General features: G+C 52.5%; 1 protein-coding gene across 6 annotated transcripts in view; it reads right to left on the reverse strand.

The window, feature by feature from the left end:
• Nucleotides 1–20,444, reverse strand: part of RIMS3 (regulating synaptic membrane exocytosis 3) — a 49,832-nt gene that overhangs the window by 19,791 nt on the left and 9,597 nt on the right. For all 6 annotated transcript variants that reach the window (XM_053212266.1, XM_027059535.2, XM_027059536.2 and 3 more), the window contains one exon: nt 4,271–4,447. The gene's annotated coding sequence lies outside the window, so the exon portion shown is untranslated. The remainder of the gene's footprint in view (nt 1–4,270; nt 4,448–20,444) is intronic.

Here is a 20,444-nt window from a genome sequence, read left to right on the forward strand (position 1 = left end):
CTTAACCGACTGAGCCACCCAGGCGCCCCTCTCCTGTCTTTTAAACAACATCACTCAACACTGCTTTGATCTACTTATTTCCTTAGGATTGAGTCCCAGAAACAGAGTCACTAGGCTGAGTGTGGATACCGCTAGGAGCCTCCCCAACAGCCACACTCCCTTCCTGCTTCTTGACAGAGCGCTGGTTTTGTGCAGCTACCACCCCATCCCATTTCAGAGGCAGATCCTGATTAGTTCAAGCCAATCAGTGAGCGGCCCTCATCTTGGTAACTCGTACTGGTACAAGGGAAGGCATATGACTAAGTTGGCCCGATCTGACTCAAGGGGAAGATTTGGATTCCATGCTTACCAGCGAAGTGGGGTCTCTCTCCCCACTTCTTCCCTCAAGACTCTTCCCCCTAGAGAGGGCCCAGTCCCAAGAGGAATCCAGTGTTGTCGAGTGCAGCACAGCACAGACAGAAAGGACCTCGGCCACCCTGGAGCCTGCTTTTCTCTGGCCTTCCAGTTATGTGAGATAATGTGTTTTCCACTGCTTAAGCCAATTTGAATCAGTGGTCTCAGTTACATCCCAAAGCATCCTACCTGATACCAAGGACATAAACATTTCTCTGATTCTTGTAAAATATTGCCGAATTCCTTTCCAAAGCTGGATTCAAAAAATATCGAAGCCCCCCCAAATTTCCAGGCCTGTGCAGAGTGCCGAGGATACAGCAGCGAGCCAGGCCGACTTGGTCCTGCCTGCTCAGAGCCTCCAGTCCAAGAGAGACAGACAGCGAGTGACTGATTACGTAATTAAATATTAAATTGGATTGTTCTGATGAGTGCTAGGGAAGACAGAGGGCATTGGAAGCCACTCTGGGGGAGCTGGGTGGCTCAATGTTGCAGAGATGGGATCTCCAGCTATCGGCCTCTACAGCTCGGCTGAAGGTCCAATGCTGCGGCAGGTGCCCTCTGCTCAGAGTATGGGAAAAACGGCTGCTCTGGCAGGCTCTGCACACAGCCCTTCCCAGCTCTGTCTCAGCCTACAGAGCTCTTCCCAGGGCAGCCCATCTCCGGTCACTTTGCTCGACCCTCTGCTCTCAGCCCTGTCACCCTGAGGGAATCTGCCTTTTCAAAAGGACATAGTTGAAGTGTCAGGTCAGGGGAGAAGGAGGGAGGAGGGAGGATGCCACTCTAGAGGATTTCAGTCCCCAGATAGCTGTGAACGGTGGCCACTTGGCCTCCTGGTCAGCATGGCTCCTGCCAACCAGGCAGATTAGGGCTGACAGTGGGGATGAGTCAAAGCTGTGTTCTCCCTTCTTTGTGGTTGTCTGGACTGTTTTCGCTCACCCTGTGATGTACACAGAGTCCCGGATTGTATTTCTCCATCCATCCCCCATTAACCTTGCAGCTAATGGAAAGTCCCCCTGGACTTGGGCCTATGATGATCTCTTCTCTTCAGTTTCCAATTCTAGTGCCAATTTGTGTGGGTTTTTTTGGGTACCTGCATGGTCTTTTGGTGAATGGTGGGAGAGGGCTTCCAGCGTAAGCCTAATTTACTCTTTAAAGTATTGCTGTTAGGGGCGCCTGGGTGGCTCAGCCATAAGCGTCTGACTCTTGGTTTCAGCTCAGGTCATGATCTAATGGTTGATGAGTTTGAGCCCTGAGTCGGGCTCTATGCTGGCAGTGCGGAGCCTGCTTGGGATTCTGTCTCTCCTCTCTCTGCCCATACCCCACTCATTTTCTCTCTCTCTCTCTCTTTCTCAAAATAAATAATAAAATAAACTTTAAAAAAATGTTTAAAGTATTTTTGTTAGGTGTATGGTAATCTCCACGTCACAGATCAGAAAAATCAAGGCCTTGCCCATCCTACTTGGCTACGAAATGGCAACACCTGGACTCGAACCCAGGTCTCCTCTTCCCACAAAGATGTGAACACACTCAGCAGTTCCTGCCCCACCAACCCAGACCTCACCCAAAGGTGTAGGCCCATCCCTCTCACTCAGGCTTTGCCCTGGGTCTCCGGCTTTTTGAAAACTCTGCAAGAAAATTATCTCTGATGAGAAAACCCTCTCTGGGCCAGGTTTCCACAGCAGGCACAAGCATCTGGGGGCAGTAGAAACCCCACCCAGACACAGCTGGAGAAGCAAGCACTTCCCTAGCACAGCCTACAGGAAGCTCAAGATTATCACTCCCAGGGGTTGAGAAGGGAAGAAAGTATGGGACAAAATTCCTGACCCTGCCAACCCAGGGGCTCATGTTTCCTCATGAATAATGAATGACATTGACAAGCAGAATGTTTGACATCCAGGACTCTGCACCATCTGGAGCCACTTTCTCATCTTTAACTACCCAGGGATCACCCAGAGGGGCCTAGAGAGCTGGTGAATGCTTCAGAGGGCCCAGCCAGATAGGCCACCCTCAAGGGGACAGGAGGAACCAGACCCAAAGCAGTGGACCCAAGGTCTTAGGGCCTGACCTCTGGTGCAGGAGTGCTGGGCAGGGCAGCCTGGGAGAATGAAGAATCAGGAAGTGGGATTAGAATGCCTATGGATTCCTTGTGTCACTTTCTCTGGGCCTTGGTTTCCTCATCTGTGTGTAAAACGAAGGGGTTGGATTAGGTGATCTCTACAAGGACAGTTACAAGGACTTTTGTAACTGGAGAGCAGAGCCTAAGGACACATTCTGCATTGGCAGAATGGGGGCTCTGGCTGCTTCTCTGACAGTCAGTCTAGTTCAAGAGGGATAAGACAGAGGGGCACCGGGGTGGCTCAGTCGGTGAAGTGTCTGACTTTGGTTCAGGTCATGATCCCATGGTTCATGAGTCCAAGCCCCACATCAGGCTCTGTGCTGTCAGTGTAGAGCCTGCTTGGGATTCTCTCTCTCTCTCTCTCTCTCCTTCTTTCTCTCCCCCTCCCCCACTCGTTCTCTCTCCCCCACCCCCAAAATAAATAAATAAACTTAAAAAAAAAGAGGGGTATGGGGTACCTGGGCGGCTCAGTCAGCTAAGCATCTGACTTTGGCTCAGGTCATGATCTCACAGTTCGTGAGTTCGAGCCCCGCGTCGGGCTCTGTGCTGACAGCTCAGAGCCTGGAGCCTGCTTTGGGTTCTGTGTCTCCCTCTCTCTCTGCTCCTCCCCCACTCACGCTCTGTCTCTCTCTGTCTCTCAAAAAAAAAAAAAAGGTTTAAAAAAAGGGGGGTAGACAGAGAGACAGAGCCAGCCACCTGGCTCCCATATAAGTCCTACTTATAGCACCCTCTGAGCCATGAGACCACAGGGACGGGGAAGGGGCAGCAGGCAGAGATGGGGGCAGAGTGTGAGGGGCCAGCAAGCCACAGAGCACAGCATCTCACATATTGGTGGTTCCAAGAGATTGCTAAATGACCTATATCCTTTCTACAAAAGTCACTTCAACAATTCTCTGCCTCTGAGCAGGACTGTCCCTTTCCCAGCCCAGTTCATGGCACCTCAAGGAAGGGAGCCCTTCCTCGCCGGGTCACAGACACCTCACTCTGGAGTTCTCTCCGCTGACCCCCATCTACTGCCACAGCAGCATCTACTACTATGGCTCGGGTGTCCCCTCCAGGGACGAGTCCTACTGTCCCCACTCCTGCCAAAGCTCCATGCCCGCAGATACCTTCCAAGCTCCCCAAGCAAGGAGGCTAGTGTTTTCTTTCCAGTTATGGATGTTTGGCCTCTACCCTGGAGTCACAGTACCCGAAGTGCTCCCCAGACCATCTCTTGAATCCTGACAGCTGGGGTTTCAGAGCTCTGCCAGGCTACCCAGGTCCCTCATGTGTCTAACCAGATCATAAGCCTGTTTTGAGAGTCAAACAGGGCCATCCAAAAGCCCAACATAAACCTAGCTACCCACTCTTTCAACAGGAGAGACCAAGGAATCTGTCACAGGGTGATGGACTGGTAGGTTGGAAGGGATGGCAAATAACTGAGGCTCTTACCACCTCTCTCCTTCTTCCACCCACAGCAGACATCACTAATCCATCTCTTTCCCACCAAGGACAGATTTAACCTCAGAATCCCTCTCAACACAGCTCCAGCACCAATTGGTGAAAAGTGGCCCATGATTTAAAACAGATTTGCCAACCCCATTCCAGCCTGAGTCTTTCATTTTGCAGAGTGGGAAATCAAGGCCCAGGGAAAGAGACACACCCAGGGTCACACAGAAAGTTGGTGACAAAACTAGAGCTCCAACCCAATTCTCCTAACTCCCAGGTCCCATATCACCTGGCAGGTGCTTCCTCCCCACTTTGAAGAAAACCCAAACTCACCCAACTGATGAATCTGAGCGTGGTGTTCCACATCACAGGGGGCTGTGCCCCTACCAACAGCACACCCCTAGGGCATTTACACGAGGCTTCTGTTAACTTCTGCCCAGACACCAGTTTTCAAGAAAGGAGGTGAAGGCAATCAGGGTAGCTTCTAGGAGGAGGTGATGTGATAAGAGTCTGGAAGGAAAGAGGGGAGTTTAGAGGAAGGGCTAGTGAAAACATCTATCCTTAAGGGCTTCCAGGAGCTTGCAGAGTTAAGAGACAGACTTTTGAGATGGCTATGGGATGTTGAGTAAATCATTTAAACTCTCTGCTTCTGTTTCCTACTTTGTAGAAAGCATCTCAACTCCTGGGTCCCCGAATCTGCCTGTAGGCACGTTAATGTCAAACTACTGCTGCTGAAGCCCACCTATAATTTTAAGACTTTTAACACACGAGGGACAAATGGAGGTCCAACGGCTAAGGAGCTCTACATCTTACTCTTTCTTCCTCAGTCCTCCCTCCCACTGAAGGGATGTCCCTCCCCAGATACTGTGAGATACCCCGGGATGGGGGGGTGGAGCACTTCTGGCTCCACCCCCAGCCATGTGACCCGGAACAAGTCATTCAGCCTCTCTGAACTTCCGGCTCCTCTTCTGTGTGGGGGAGTCTACTTGCCACCTGGACGCAGCCCCACTCTCCAGGCTGGACTTGGTGTCGGATGGGATAACGAGGAGCAGGAAAACGCTGATTAAAAACACAGGCTTTGGAGGCAGACCTACTTGGTTCAAAACCTAGATCTGTCACTTGCAAGCCGTATGACGCCAGGCAATTTCCTTAACAACTCGCCCCCCGCCCCCTCCCCGAGCCTACTGCTCTTCACCACTAGAGTGGGGATAATAATGCCTGCCTTAGGATTATTAGATGAGATGCTATAAAATAAGGATCGGTAACGTGCTAAATGCTCGGTTGGCCAACTACACTGTTACTACTCATAATGGTGCCTTTGTTAACAGGGAAGGACTGTATGGGTGTCAGTGCTCATTGGGCCGGACTGCGCACCGGGTGCAACCACTTCGCGGGAAGGCTCAGAGACCGAGAGGATCACCTCTCACCTGCTTCCCCCCAGAGCGCAGGACAGCGTGGGATGTGGGTCCCTGTGCCTCTCAGTTGAGGTGGGAGCTGGCACGTGAAACTGTGCTTTTCTTTGCCAGCCTCTCAGCTCCTGGGCCCTCACTGGGTGCTGGGTCTGACTTTTGAGGGCCCTGACCCAATCCCAGTCCACCACCAGGGCTTCCCGCTGCATCTCCTGTACCAATCTGTGTCCATGTCAGGGGCCAGTGTCTGCATCCACAGAAGGGGAGAAGGGTTCTCTTTTTTTCTAGCCCTGCTTTACCCCACCCCCAGAAAAAGATGGGCGGGTGACAAGGCTGGCATATGGTGGGGGAGGCAGGCTGGGCTGAGGGAGCACACCCAGCTTGCATGGGGAGCACCATGCCAGGTCTCCTCCTGATTATGTGACCTTTGTCTCCCCCAAGCCACACTCGCATGCACAACACTATACACACACAGGGGTAGACACAGGGCACTGAGTTTCAAGTGTGTGGTCACACACCATACCGACCCAGACGGATGATATACACTTAAGACATAATCACCTACGTACACAGCCAGGCACACGCACCCCCAAGACAAAAGTGCACAGAAGCAGCCACATTGACAGTCACAGGCGTTTGCAGACTCACATATGTGTACACACCCACGCACACTCAAACACACACCCCCCCTCCTTGGCCTCTGCCCAGCCCAGGGAGGTGGGAGGAGCCCCATCCCTTTAGTGGGCAGGGAAGTAGGAAGGGTCATACCTGGATCCTGGGTTCTCTTGGCTGAGGCACGCACACCAGCTCTGAGCAGGTGCTTGTGCGAGCTTGAATACGTACACACTCATACCAGCTCCAGCCCTGAGTACCACCCTCCTGGCCCCCATCCCTGCAGGCTGGACAAAAGAGCTCATCGGTGAGGTTTGTGGTGAGGAGATGAGAAGGCTGGCAGGGAGCAGCTGCTGTCACCATGGCTACCAAGCTGACCCACTTCTCCTCCACCCAGCCTGGCCCACCCAGCCCAGGCAAGGGAGGAAAGGCAGCTTTGGGCAGGGGGGCCCTCTCCTGTCACACACAGTAAAGAGTCTCTGAGGGTGTGGTGAGGGATGGGTTGAGCACCAGGCTAGTTCCTGCATAGAAAGGAAATAGCCAGACATTCTTTGAGGAGGGCAGCAAGGTGCTCAGGATATAGCCCCTGCAAAACCTCGCCCCTGGCCTCCCTCAGCTTTGGCGCCTCTGGCCCCAGGGACCTACGTGGGTCATGTGCCTACCCTGGACACATTCTCAGACACAGTCTTCACGGCAGGGCAGAGGGTGGGGCAGCCGGACCCAAAGCTCTGTCCACAACTCCAAGAGCTCAGGACACTGAAGGGCAAGATAGACCCAGAGCCGGTTGCACCCTGTGTCCTGCTCAGATCAAGGTTCCTGAGGGCAGGGCTTGTCCTCCCCATTTGAACCAGGGGCTGCTGAAGACACGGCCATGCCTTCATTCCTCAGACAGAGCTACCATGTGTCTTTCCTCAGCCAGGGGGCTCCTGAGGACATGGCCATGTGTCTTCCCTCAGAACTGGGGAATATAGAGGAAGCACACAGCCTTCAGACAGCTCAGTTTTGTGAGATCACTCACAAGGCAGAATGAATCACTCCTGCAAGACAGCTTGCCATAGCTCCCTAATTCTTTCAGGAGAAGGTAAAAACCCCTCACACCAAGGCCCACAAGCCAAGTGAGCCAGATCGTCCCGTGCTCTTGCTCCGCTTCTGTATTCCAGCTGCACTTGCCTCTTTTCCATTCCTCAAAAGTGCCCTGTGTCTCCTGTCTGCCTGGAATGTTCTTCTTCAGCTGACCCCCACCCTCCTGTTCTGATGCCCTCTGTTTCTCTGCGTGCTGCCTTTGCCTGGCTAATCCCTAGTCATCGCTCAGTCCCAGTTGGAAGGTCATTTCCTAGGAGAGTCTTCCCAAAATGACTCCCCCTGTCATGCTCTCCCAGACTCTGTACTGTCCCTGCCCGTTATGGGTTGAATTCTCCCCCCCGGGAAAGATATGTCGAGGTAGTAACCCCAGTACCTCAGAATCTGACCTTGTTTTGGAATAGGGTCATTGCAGATGTCATTAGTTACACTGAGGTCATGCTGGAGTAGGATGGGTCTCTAATCCAATATGACTGGTGTCTTCATAAGAATGCAACCACATGAAGGGCGCCTGGGTGGCTCAGTTGGTTAAGCGTCCGACTTCGGCTCAGGTCACGATCTCCTGGTCCATGAGTTCGAGCCCCATGTCAGGCTCTGTGCTGACAGCTCGGAGCCTGGAGCCTTCTTTGGATTCTGTGTCTCCCTCTCTCTCTGCCCCTCCCCTACTCCTGCCCTGTCTCTGTCTCTCAAAAATAAATAAATGTTAGAATGCAACCACATGAAGGCAGAGACACACAGGGAGAATGCCACATGATGATGTGGGCAGAGTTTGGACTAATTCAGCAACAAACTGAAGAACACCAAGGATTGCCAGCGGTCACCAGAAGCTAGGAGAGAGCCACGGAACAGCATCTCCCTCAGCGGAACCAATCCTGCCACCTGCCTCCAGGACTGTTAGAGAATAAGTTTCTATTGTTTTAGGCCACCCAGTTTGTTATAGCTGCCCTAGGAAATTCATATACTGCTATTCTTAATTTGTTTAATGCCTGTCTCCCACACTCCACCTAAAACAGAAACCATATCTTCTTCACCCTGAACCTCCAGTGCCTGGCATAGACCTGGCTCTGTAAAAACGTGTTGAGGGCGCCTGGGTGGCTCAGTTGGTTGGGCGTCCGACTTTGGCTCAGGTCATGATCTCACGGTTTGTGAGTTTGAGCCCCGCGTCGGGGTCTGTGCTGACAGCTCGGAGCCTGGAGCCTGCTTCGGATTCTGTGTCTCCTTCTCTCTCTGCCCCTCCCCAACTTGTGCTCTGTCTCTCTATGTCTCTCAAAAGATAAATAATGTAAAAAAAAAAAAATTTTTTTTTAAATGTGTTGAAGGAATGAATGACAATCTCAAACAAATATTAAATTGACAATATTTATATCTGGATAGTAGAATTGTGAGTTATTTTTATTTTCTTCATGTGACATACCGTGTTTTTTTAAGCTCCCACTTTAGAAACTGTATTGATGCTATCATAAAGAAAAACTAAAATACATATTTTTCTTTTCAAAATATACATTAAAATAACAGTCATTTCCACCAGTACGTGTTTTGTGAAGAGGAAGAAGTTCTGCTATATGCTTGATAACTACTTTTTCATCGATTAATTGATTCTTCCTTGTGTCGCTAGAGTACTTTCTCGAGTCAGATTTACAGAGCTTGAGCTCTGGGGCCTTTTGGGGCATAGATTCCAGGTAGGAGGGGCCAGGCAAAGTATGCATGCTTCACAGCCATCTCAACCATCCACCCCTTCTCATAGCTCATGGGATCTGGCCAGATGTGCCACCTGTCACCTGATGGGGGCTGTTAGACTTGGCACTTAAGAACACCACCAGCCCTGGCTGAAGGCCATTCCCAAACAAAAGATCCTACCCTCAAACTTAAATATTTACACAAATCACTTGGGGATCTTGTTGAAATGCAGATTTCAATCCCATGAGTCCCAAGTGGAACCTGAGATTTTGCATTTCTAACAAGGTCTCAGGTGATACCCATGTTGCTGGTCTATGGGCGACCCAAGGCACTGAAAGTTAAAAATTAAATACTCTGGTTGTTCTTCAAGAGTGAATGCTTCAGGGGGTGCCTGGGTGGCTCAGTCAGTTAAGCGTCCGACTTTGGCTCAGGTCATGATCTTGTGGTCCATGGGTTCAAGCCCTGCGTTGGGCAGACAGCTCAGAGCCTGAAGCCTGCTTTGGATTCTGTGTCTTCCTCTCTCTCTCTGCGCCTCCCCCACTCATGCTTTCTCTCTCTCAAAAGTAAACATTAAAAAAAAAAAGTGAATGCTTCAGGATGAGGAGACTAGAAAAGGCACATTGGGAAGTGCATTGCAGAATACCTCAAAAGATCGGCAGGATTAGGAGAGATAGAAGTGGCAGGAGAGAAATGGAAACTACCTGGGAAGGACCAGAGAGGAAGTGTTATGTTCACAGGATGGTGAATAGGGCAGTGCAGTTGGAACAGGAGGTAAGTACAATTGCGGAAGAGAAGGCTAAAAAGGTAGGCTTGGCACAGCCAGTGAAGGGCTCTGAATGCAGGGCTAAGAAGCTTGACTTTAATCCTGTAAGGAGTGAAATCTGACATGACTTGGATGTAATGTTTTACAGAGCTCAATCTGACACTGAGTGCAGAATCAGAAGAAAGCCTGACAGAAGGAAAAACAGTCAAAAAGCAGATAAGAAGACTGCACTGCTTCAGACAATGCAGATGGGAAGAGGAAAAGGGTGGTCAGGAGTCATGAGAAGGCTTGGGGCATTGCCTAGAGTTAGTGATGGGACAAAGTTGGGGAGAGGAAAAAACAGAATCCAAAGTGATTTATAGGAAGGGTAGAGACTGAGAGCTGCCATCAGCAAAGCCTGAGGTCCCAGAGGAAAACACTGGCTTAAGGGGAAGATGAGTCCCATCTTAGATGTGATGAGCCTGAGATAATACTGCAACTCCCACATAGAGGCATTGGGCAGGTAAGCAGATTCACTGGAGCTCAGGAGAGCAATAAGTGGGCAGGATTTGGATGTGTACCCTGAGGGGAAAAGTGGCATATGGAAAGGAAAGAGAATGCCCAGAGGGGAGTACAAAGTGAGCAAAGGGCGAGGGATAGGAGGAATATAGAATCCGCTGAAGAAGGGAGTATCAGCAGAGCAGTCAGAGAAAATGCCATGAGTATACAGATGGCCAACCTGGAGGCCCTACCACACTGTCACATCAAAACCAAGGGAAGACTTGCCCAGCCAAGAATGTAGACGGGCAAGGAAAGTCTAGGCCTGAAAAAAAAAGCACAGCTTGAATAGAAAGCAGGATTTGGATTGGTGGAGAAGAGGACGGATTCCCTGGGGAATGTCTGGGCTTCAGCAGGATCCCAAGGGGCCTGGGGCTCCCAAGCACTTATTCCAGATCAGCCCTAGCACAGGAAGGACGATCTCCTCACCTGCAAACACACTTAGTGCTCACACCCCCAGAACCTACAGAACCCCTCCCCCACCCCGGAGCAGAGAAGGTGGGATAAGAGGTCTTTGGAGCAAAGCCTTATTGTGGGGATGCACATAGTTTATCATCCAAATAAGACTTTTGAGAGTAAGCAGAGATGCTACCAACAATCACACCAGGACCACAGGTGTATATTAGGGTTGTCTCAGCCAAACACAGCCCTACTCTTAGCCTAGCCACAGCGGGGGGGGGGAAGGGGGGAGAGGATGGTAGATCCTCCAAAATGCCCGTTTGATCCCTGTTCTCCCTTCCTAGATGGGGTGGCGGAATTGAGAGACAGGCGATAGGAGCAGGCAAGCTCATCCTCCGAGGCAGGGGCCCCAGCCAGAGCATGTTGGTGGATGGGGAAGATTTCGCTCCCCCCTCCCGGCAGCACCATGGACAGCGGCCGGTCCGCTCGCTCCCCTCCCCCTGGCCCCTGTTTCTCCAGGGCTGCAGCGAGGCCGATCAATATTTCATGGGGGAAGGGGCTCTGGTTACCAGCCCCACGCCTAGCCGGAAGGCGCCACCCGCTCCCGCCGAGCTCTGGGGACCCTCCCCGGGAACCCAGCACACCCACGGCACGGCCCGGCTGGGGCAGGCGCCACCTTCAGGCACGCTCAGCATTCCCGGGCCCACTGCTCTGCGCCCCCGCCCCTGCCCGGGCACAAAGACCCGCGCGCACGCCACACGGCTTCCCGCGGCCACTCAGACACACCACATATTCGGATGCGTGCTGTACAAAGCCAGCGGCCACACAGAATAACAGGCACACACCGCACCCAGCAGCCAGCCACCTAGACACACAGCACACACACACAATATGCTTCACAGACACGCACCACGTGGAGATGAGTTCACTACAGACCCACACGCACATCAGACACCCTGCCACACATACGCAAACTCACATGCTGCACAAAACTCCCTCACAGAGAACCTCAGATTTATCCCACGCAATACATTTACCACAGATGCACATATCACACGCTGTGTGCACACACACGTACGACATGCGCTCAGAGTCCTTCAGATATATCGTTCAGAAGTACATCACCACGGAGAGCTACATGGATCTCACACACACACACACACACACACACACACACAGAGTCACACGCTCGTGCACACACACAGTATGCTAGAGAGTGACACTCATCTCACACACACAGTCACACACGCACGCACACATGCACACACCATGCCAGAGAACTACATTCATCACACACACACACACACACACACACACTCTGTCACACACACACGCGCACACACACACACACACAGTATGCTGGAGAGCTACATTCATTACACAAACACTGTCACATGTGCATGCATGTGCGTGCACACACACATACACGGTATGCTGGAGAGCTACATTCATCACACACACACACACACACACACACTTACTCTCTGTCACACACGCGCACACACACACACTATGCTTTCACAGAGACCCTCAGACATTCACCATGGATACAGGAGCACATGCCTCACACTACCCAGGCCCCCCACCCTCCTGGAGCCCAGGCCTGCCCCCCTGCTGTGGACATGGTTCTGGGGAAGAGTCAGGCGGGACCTCCACCCCTCCTGCCTGGCCCCAGTGTTGACTCCTGTGGATAAATTCTGTGTCCTCTGAGGACTCCCAGGGTTGCTGCCCAATCCCCGGGGGCAAGTAGGCAGCAGCACAAAGGGATGGGAAGGGGGTAACTGGGGAAAGGGAACCTTTGAGACCCCGAAGCCTCCTGGCTTTGTGGCCCCGGGGCCCCAAGCTCTGGGGCACCAGGCTCCAGGGATGGCCTTGCCCTCACTGGCAGCTCCCACGGCCTCTGTGCTCCCTGGGACTCCGGCCCTCTGGGAGGCCCCGAGGTTTGTGTTGTGCCTGGGGACCAGGAGAACTGTGGAGTCTACAGCTCCTGCTCTCCCCAGGAGTGCCCACATGCTGCCTCAGAGATGAGGGGGCATCCTACCGCCATCTAGACACCCCAACTCCAAGAGCCTCCCTCTCTTGTGGACTGAGGGAAGAGTGGCACAAATTCTGTCTGCAGAATAATCATGGCAGGATTTTCTGAAAGAATCTCAAGACGGGGCATGTGGTGAGGAGAGGGAAGCGGGCTGGCAGAGCAGGAAGAGACCCCTAAGTTTTCCAGGTAGGTGGAAGGCACCTTCAATATTACCCAGGTGAATAGTCCATGTCTCTGACATCCCCACACCACTTCCCAATTTTGCATTATCCACATAACACTGTGTGCCCTGTCAACAATTTCTGCCATACTCTTGTACTGCTCCTTATTTATTGTGCTGACATTGACACTTTTAACTTACACGCATTTCTTATAAGTAGAAATTTTGTGTTACTACTATAAATGCAGCTATTATTGCTTTTAATAAATAGAAAATGAAAGTACAATACCTACAGTAAAAGCAAAGCTGTATTACTAAATTTTAGTTACCTGGAGTTGCCAGTCAAGACCTCTTTGTTAAAAAGGGAAGGGCAGCAGTGTTGGCAAGTTGTTAAAGACATACTGGCACTTTCTCCCTGGGACAAATTTGGACTTGATGGAGTGGAAAGGGAACCAACTTTCTCACTATGGGAGCCAATGCTCTGTAATGACAGGTCTGCGAGCCACTGAAAGTCACCTCAGGTCTCACTGAAGGTGCTACTACCCACGGTGGGAAGCTCTAGGCTTGGGCACAGTGGCTAGCTGGAGCCCTGTTACCACAGTCCAATCTGGTAACAATAATCCTTAGAAATTGCTCAGTTCTTTCCCATTTACAAATTATCCTTAGAGCCACTATCTAGTATGAGCTGCGTACCGGGAATTATCATCCCATTTCCGAATGAGAAACTAGAGGCTCTAAAAGACTAAGAGATTTGTCCAGAATCACATAGCTGTACAGGGTTAAGTCCACGAGTGGGAGACCCTCAACTCTACCTGTCTCCATGTGTCTCATCTCTGGGATCCCTTGTTCTGGGCTGGCCCCTTGCTGGGCAGTGGGCAGGAGAGGGAGAATGGTAATCTTGTATTTGCCTGTGAGGCCCTCACAATCCTGAAAGGCCAACAGGCAAGTGAGTAAGTAGTGGAGGGTAAGAACTTTTACTCTGGAGTCACACTGTGTGTCCCTAGCCATAAGTCACCTCTCTGAACCTGTTTCCTTGTCTGTAAAATGGGGATAATAGTAGTACCTATTTAATAGAGCGTGAGGATTCAATGAAATAATGCATGTGCATAGTGTTTGGCACGAAGTAAGGGCTCAAAAATGTTTACTACGAGGGAAGTACAAAGAATAGAATTAACTCAGATAAAAAATGGCTGACGGTGGGGAGCGGGGAGGTAGGCATGGCATGGTTCTTCATAGAGGAGAGGAAATGAGTTCCATCTTAGAGAGTGAATATGATTTTGGTAGGAGAACTATCCTGTCTGCTCCCACCCTCCTCTTCCTCCAAAGACAACTGAGAAAATTTTGGGTCTCATCTATCTATCTCTCTGCTCTGGCCTTTGAATGACAACTGACAGGCTCTTCAAAGCCTGCCCTAGCATTGCTGCCCCAGGAAAAGACACCCCTTTAAGTCACATGCCTGGGGTGTTTTCTCCAGGTGCTATCCAGATGGAAGGGTGGGGGCCAGGCACAGCCTGGCGCTCTAAGGATTCTAGCAGATGTCTTTTAAAAAGTACTTGCCCAGATAACAAAGACTCTCCCCACCACCACCTTTCCATAAGGGGGTCAAGAGCAACGTCTGCAAATCTGACTTTGAGAGCCTTCCCAGCAGGCTGCAGTTGATTGGACCAGGGTGGGCACCTGACCAACTCTGAGCCAATCAGATCCTCTCATACAAGTTTGGATTTGGATCTGCCGAACCCTGGGTTCCCTCTCTGAATGTGGCGGGAACGCAGGACACGGTAGAGGAACTATAGGTAGTTCAGGGTCTGGTAAAGCAGGACAAACCAGTCCGTGGAGAAAGAAAGCTAAAGGCGGCCAGCAAGGTGCAGAGGATGGCTGTTTCCATTTCTCCTGGCCTACAGCTTCTGCCTCCCAGAGGCTAACGATTTTTCTGCCCCTCAGTTCTCAGGAATCTCTTGTGTCCTGGTAATAAACCCTTCTTTATTACCGAAGCTGGCCTGAGTCGGTTTCTATATACAAGCAGAGACCCAATTAAGACGGGGGAGAAGCTGGGAGCTAAGAGGCATAAAGATGGACAATCCTGGAGGGGAAAAAAAAAAAAAATCACTGTGCCTGCCCTGGATGAGCTCAGCTGACCGGGAGATGAGGAAGAGTCGACCTCTGTCGAGATGTAGACTCTGTACAGATGTGGCCGAGGGAGGGTGGGTTAGCTCTGTCCAGGAAGCGCCAGGGGGGGTCTTCAGAGGCTTCACAGCAAAGGTGGCAGCTAAACCAGTTTTGAAGAGTGAAGGACGTTCTCCAGGGAGAGAAAGCTGGGGTGGGGAGGCATTACAGGCGGCGGGAACAGCAAGTGCAGAGGCACAGAGGCACAAAACAGACTGACGTGTTACAGGAACTGCCAGCAGTTCAAAGTGTTGGGGGAGCAGGGAAGACGAAGCTGGAGAGGCCGGTCGGGTGCAGATCACAAAGGGCTTTGAATTCTATGCTAAGAAGATGAGGCCTTTCCTGTCAGCAATAGGGAGCTATTGAAGTATTTTAAGTAGCAGGGGGTGACAGGGTCAGTTCTGTGCTTTAGAAAGATCGCTCTGGGGCCCCCACGAAGAAAGGACTGGAGAAGGCAGGCCTGAAGGCAGGGAGGCCAGTTAGGGTACTGCAGCAGTGATTCATCTAGCCCTTTCATCCACTGAGCAGCTCACTGTGTACCTACTGGGTGCTGGGGCTGGGCAAAACAGGACCCCTGACCCCACGGAGTTCACAGGCCAGCAAGACAGAGAAACAAGGGAGAAGCAACTCAAGTGTCCTGAGTGTCCTGAAGAAGCACGAGGTCCCACGGAGGGGGGCGGTGTTCAGTTTCTGGTTGTTACACTTCACTGTGGAAACGCTACAAGAGCTGGTATCTCTCTGAAGGATAAGTAGGAGTTAACAAGGCACTAGAGGAGTGCATTCCGGGATGAAGGAACATGTGTGAAAGTCCTGCTGCTGGGAGAGAGGAGAATGGTACCAGATGATCGAAAAAGGTAGGCAAGGACCAGATCACACAGGGCCCTGTAGACTACATCAGAGTCTGGCTTTTATTCCAAGAAGTCTTAGAAGGGTCTTACACGGGGAAATGATACAGTCAAACATTTCTCTTTAGAAGATCACTCTGGCCACAGTGTGAAAAATGAAACAAAGCGGGGCAAGAACAGAAACGTACAGAGCCCAGTCTAGGAGGCTATCGCTGCGGTTCAGGTGGGCACCGATGGTGGTCTGGTATGGGGCGGCGGGCAGGGAGAGACACAGGACAGCTAACACGATTGCTGAGGGTGGCTGTGGGCTGTGGGGGTGAGGGAGAGGGAGGTGTCCAGGAGAACTTCCAGCTTTCCAGCTTGAGCAAGTGGGTGGATGGTGGCAGCAGAGATGAGCTGGGGATGTTGGAGGCAGAGCAGGTGCTGGCAGGCGGAGCTGGGGACCTGGGTTTGGACTCTAGGCTGATTGTGAGACATCTAAATGTGGTTAGACCTGCAGGGCTTGAGCCCAGAAGAGATCACTCAACTCAAGAGAGTAAGGAGATTACCGGGCAGTGGAGGAGGAGAGGGCAGGGCAGCGTGACGAGACGAGAGCAGGGACAGCTGGGAGGAATCCTGGGGGCAGCAGGGCCTGGGGGCAAGAGTGACCGAGAGCTCTGAGCCTGGCAAGTGAGAACCACAAAATCCAAAGGTTAATTCCCTCAGCCCCAGGGGGCATCAGGCTTTGGCTCCCACTCTCCTGGCCAAGCATCAGGCCTCAGCACAGACACTTTCCAGCAGAGACAGCCCTCTTCTTCCTCCGAGTTACCTTCAGACTCAGCTCAGGGGACCCCTTCTCCTAGAGAAGACTTCCCTGGTCCGGGCATGCACTGTGCTGTCCAACAACCTGGGTTTGAATCCCAGTTCTGCCTCTTGATAGCTGTGTGACTTTGGCCAAATGTAACCTCACTTTCCTCATCTGTATAATGGTAATAATACTACCTACCTCATGGGGCTGTTTGAGGATGAGTACTTAGCAGAGAACCTAACACACAGTAAGCACTAAATAAATGTTACTATTATTAACATCCCGCCCACCTTGGGACAGTTAGTCATGCCCTCCACCTTACACCTCCTCCAGTTGGGAACTATTTGTCAGTCTGTGTCTCTCCCAGCCTCTCCCTACCCCTACCCAATTTGTAGGGCTACGTACGATGGAGGGCCCAGTGCTAAAGGAAAATGTGGGACCCCTTGTTCAAAATTAAGAATTTCAAGACGGTGACAGTAAAACTGAGGGTGGGGTCCTTCTAACCCAGGGCTCCGTGCAACCAGACTCGTGAAGCCAGTCCTGTCCCCTCCCCCACCCAGCCCTGGGCCTGGCCTGGAGTAGATGTCAGTGCCATGCTACAAAGTAACATGCCAAATGACATTGGAATGGGTTCCATAATTTCCATCTGGAATTTCGTTTTATCCTTCCTATAGAAATAACATCAATCCAGTTTTATGGTTGAGGACACGGAGGTCGAGAGATGGGGTGTGCCTTGCCAGAAGTCACCTGCCTCGTGCAATGCAGAGCTAGGATGTGAATGTAGACCAGCTTGGTGCCGAAGCCCTGCCTCTTACCCTCTGGCTTCCTGGGGAGGTAGGGAGAACCTGGCCCCAAGGGGTGAACGTTGTCAACAAGGCCCAGGGGGAGGGAGCTGAAGGGACTGGGACTGGCCCCCTCCTGGGGAGAGCCACATAAACAACGAGCTCCCTGGGCACCAGGGCTGCTACACAGGGAAGGGAGTGTGAGAGGGCAAAAGGTCACTCCTGAGAAGGCTCTGCCCGAGAGCCGCAGACCCTAGCCCACGCTCTCTGGACATGAAACCCTGCCTTCTTGCCTTAAAGCCCTTCAGGGGCTGCCATTGGCCTCAGGATAACTCCCAAGCCTTTAGTATCCTGCTGGACCAGGGAGGTCCGCCCTCTGCTACCTGTGCACTCTCTACCCTCTCTCCTCCACTTCTGTCCTCCCCTCCCCCATACCAGGCCCCACCTGCCATCACCCAGGCCTTAGCCCACACTGCTCCCTCTCCTCATCGCTGCTTCTTTGCCTCAACTCCTGGTCACTCTAGGCTCCCTGAATCTCTCCTTTTGACACACGATACAGGGGCAATCACCTGCCCTGGACCATCCTGGGCTAGAATGCAGGCTCCATGGAGGCAGGGCTGCTTGGCTCACAATGCTTGGTACATCAGGTGTCTGAAGGCACCCCTCTGCAACAGAGGCAGGAGGGTCCTGCACTCCTCCTCCCCTTCTCTCCACTCCCCCCTAGTCCTCTTTTTCTTGTCCAGGCATTTCGAGCTCAAGGTGGGAGAAGCTCAAACTTGCAAGGGGAAGAGAATCATCATAGAGTATCCTCCCCACGCCCCACCTGCCAGGCTTGGGCTGGGTGTTGTACATCCAGTTACTGTATCTAATCCCCAAGCACCTTCCAGATGGGGGTGGGCACTATGAATGTAAATTATTCCCATTTTCCAGAGGAGTCTGAGACCACCTGCCTGAAGTGGCAACAGAGCCTATAAGTGGAGAATGCAGGATTTGAACCCAGGTCTGTCTGGTGCCCAAACACCTGGCATCCCCTCTGTCCCTATGAGTCACTGTTTGGAGCCAGCTCCCTTCCAACCAGGGAGAGTTGTTTCTCACCCATGCCTTCAGTTCACACACACACCCAGGCAGCTCAGCTACCCTGTGAGATCAGCAAAACCCTAGTGCAGAAGGCAGCACCCCCATCAGTGAGAGGCCGATGTAGAAGTCACCCCTCCCCTGGGTCAACAAAATGCCAGTGTAGTAGAAATACCCCCCAGGTCAGCCAAACACTAATGGGGGAGACACCCCCACTGTCAGCAAAATGCTGGTACCGGAGGTATACCCTGCACCCCAAGTCAGCAAAAAGCCAGTGAGAGAGAAACTTCCTCACTCCTCTCTGCCCAGGGCCCATGACATGGGCTGGGGGTGCACAGAGTCCTCCAAGGTGGTGCTCTTGGGGTGGGGTAGGGGGAATCAATGGGGCTGGGGCGGCAGCTGCCGAGGGGGAGGAGGCTGCAGCTGGGGAGCCGGGCAGACTCGGGTGAGAGTTCTCACATGGCACTAATGAAATCAACCACCAGCCTGCCCCCCCTTCCCCAGGGACCCTCCAGCCTCCAGCTGATGCAATGCCCAGGCCAGATAATTGTTTTCTTCCCTCCTTAAAGGGCCAGCTGCTGTTGCAGCTGCAGACATCACCCAGACCCCTGAAAGACCCCACAGAGCGTAGCACCTGGTTAGGGATAGGGGGAGCCCAGAAAGTAGCGGCTTGGCCCAGGCTCTGCAGAGGAAAATCTAATTAATGCCCGAGACCAGAAAGGTCTGTGAGCAAGGAGGGAGAGATGAGAGTTAAGACAGAGACAGCGCCTGGCCCACAACCACATGCCCTGAGGGAAGGGAACCTGGTCCCGGGCTGGGTCCCCAATACCTGGCTTCTTTCTGCCTGCCTGTCCCGTCAAGTCCTTGGCACAGGGGTTGCTAGTGAGTTCAGTAGTTCTCTCCCAAGCTTCCCTGAGTGCCAGGTACTATGCGAAGCAGTTCAAATCCACCATTTCATTCACTCCTCCCAGCAGAACTGGAAGGTGGGACTGTTTTACTGAAGGAGGCTCGGAGAGGGGAAGGGATTTCCTCAATAGCAGCCAGAAAGTGGCAGAGCTGGGTCTGAAGTCAAGTTTGCCTGACTCTGGACTTCATACCTTGCAGAAGGTCGAGTACGTGTGGAACCCCAGGGCTGGAGGTCCCTATGCCAGGCAGCCCAGCACTGAGGTCAGGAAGGAGGGTCTTATGGGCCCTAAACAGGTTCAGAAGGGCACAGTGCTTGGTTTAAGCACAGATTTCACAGACCCCTTCCCCAGTCACCTCCCCCAACCCCCAACCAGAGAATGCCCCATTAGGCTGCCCACATGCCCCCAGGGACAGTTGGCAGCTGCCTGATTACAGACTAATTGGTGGCTGGCAGCAACTCTTGGGGGGTGGGGGTGGGGGGTGGTGGTGGTTAGTTAACCCTCTGGTGACCAGGCCTAGCCCAGAAAGGCCCTCTCCCCACCACTTCAGGCCCCAAACCCAAGGACCCTAGACTTAAGAAGGCATCATAGGCAGAGGACCGGACCAAAGGGGCATCAGGCTTCCTCTCCACACCCAGACAACATCCATGGGGCTAGAGGTAGACTCTGACATTCACCTAGGCTCCCCAGCCCCAAAGTGGCAGTGCCAGCCAGCACCCCTTGTTCCCTGGCCTTGAGTACGGCATTGCCTACGCCATCAAGACCACAGGAGCTATGGGCGCTCCCTGGATTTCCAGGCCCAGAATACTGGGAAGAAACCCACTCCTCTGGGCTGGGTTATCCAGACAAGGGGATGTAGGCATGGGTCCAGGCAGCCTGGAGGCTAGCCAGTGAAGCTACCCTCCCCCTGAATGAACGAGTGTCCAGGTTGCCCACCAAGAGTCCTGCCAAGCCTCCCTGAACTCCCCACCATGGATTGACCAACTGCCTTTCCCAGTTTCCCAAAAGCCCCCTCTTCCCCTCCTAGGGCCGGAGTGAGCACCATCCCTTTCCTTTCATGGGCTGAGGGGGTTCTCTAGGCACCACAATGGTGTTTCATTGGGAGGAAAGAGTGGCTGCTTGTCAACCAGGGCACAGGCAGGAGGGAGAAAGCAGGCTGCCTTCCAGCTCCCTTTCCAGGAGAGATTTTAAGCACTTTCCAAAAATGCCATGCGAGGCAATGCTGTTGAAGACCATGGCCCCAGGTGCTCTGAGAATCAGCAAAGAACTCAAGACTCTG

The sequence above is a fragment of the Acinonyx jubatus genome, chromosome C1 (assembly GCF_027475565.1).
Source record: "Acinonyx jubatus isolate Ajub_Pintada_27869175 chromosome C1, VMU_Ajub_asm_v1.0, whole genome shotgun sequence".
Classification (NCBI taxonomy): Eukaryota; Metazoa; Chordata; class Mammalia; order Carnivora; family Felidae; genus Acinonyx; species Acinonyx jubatus.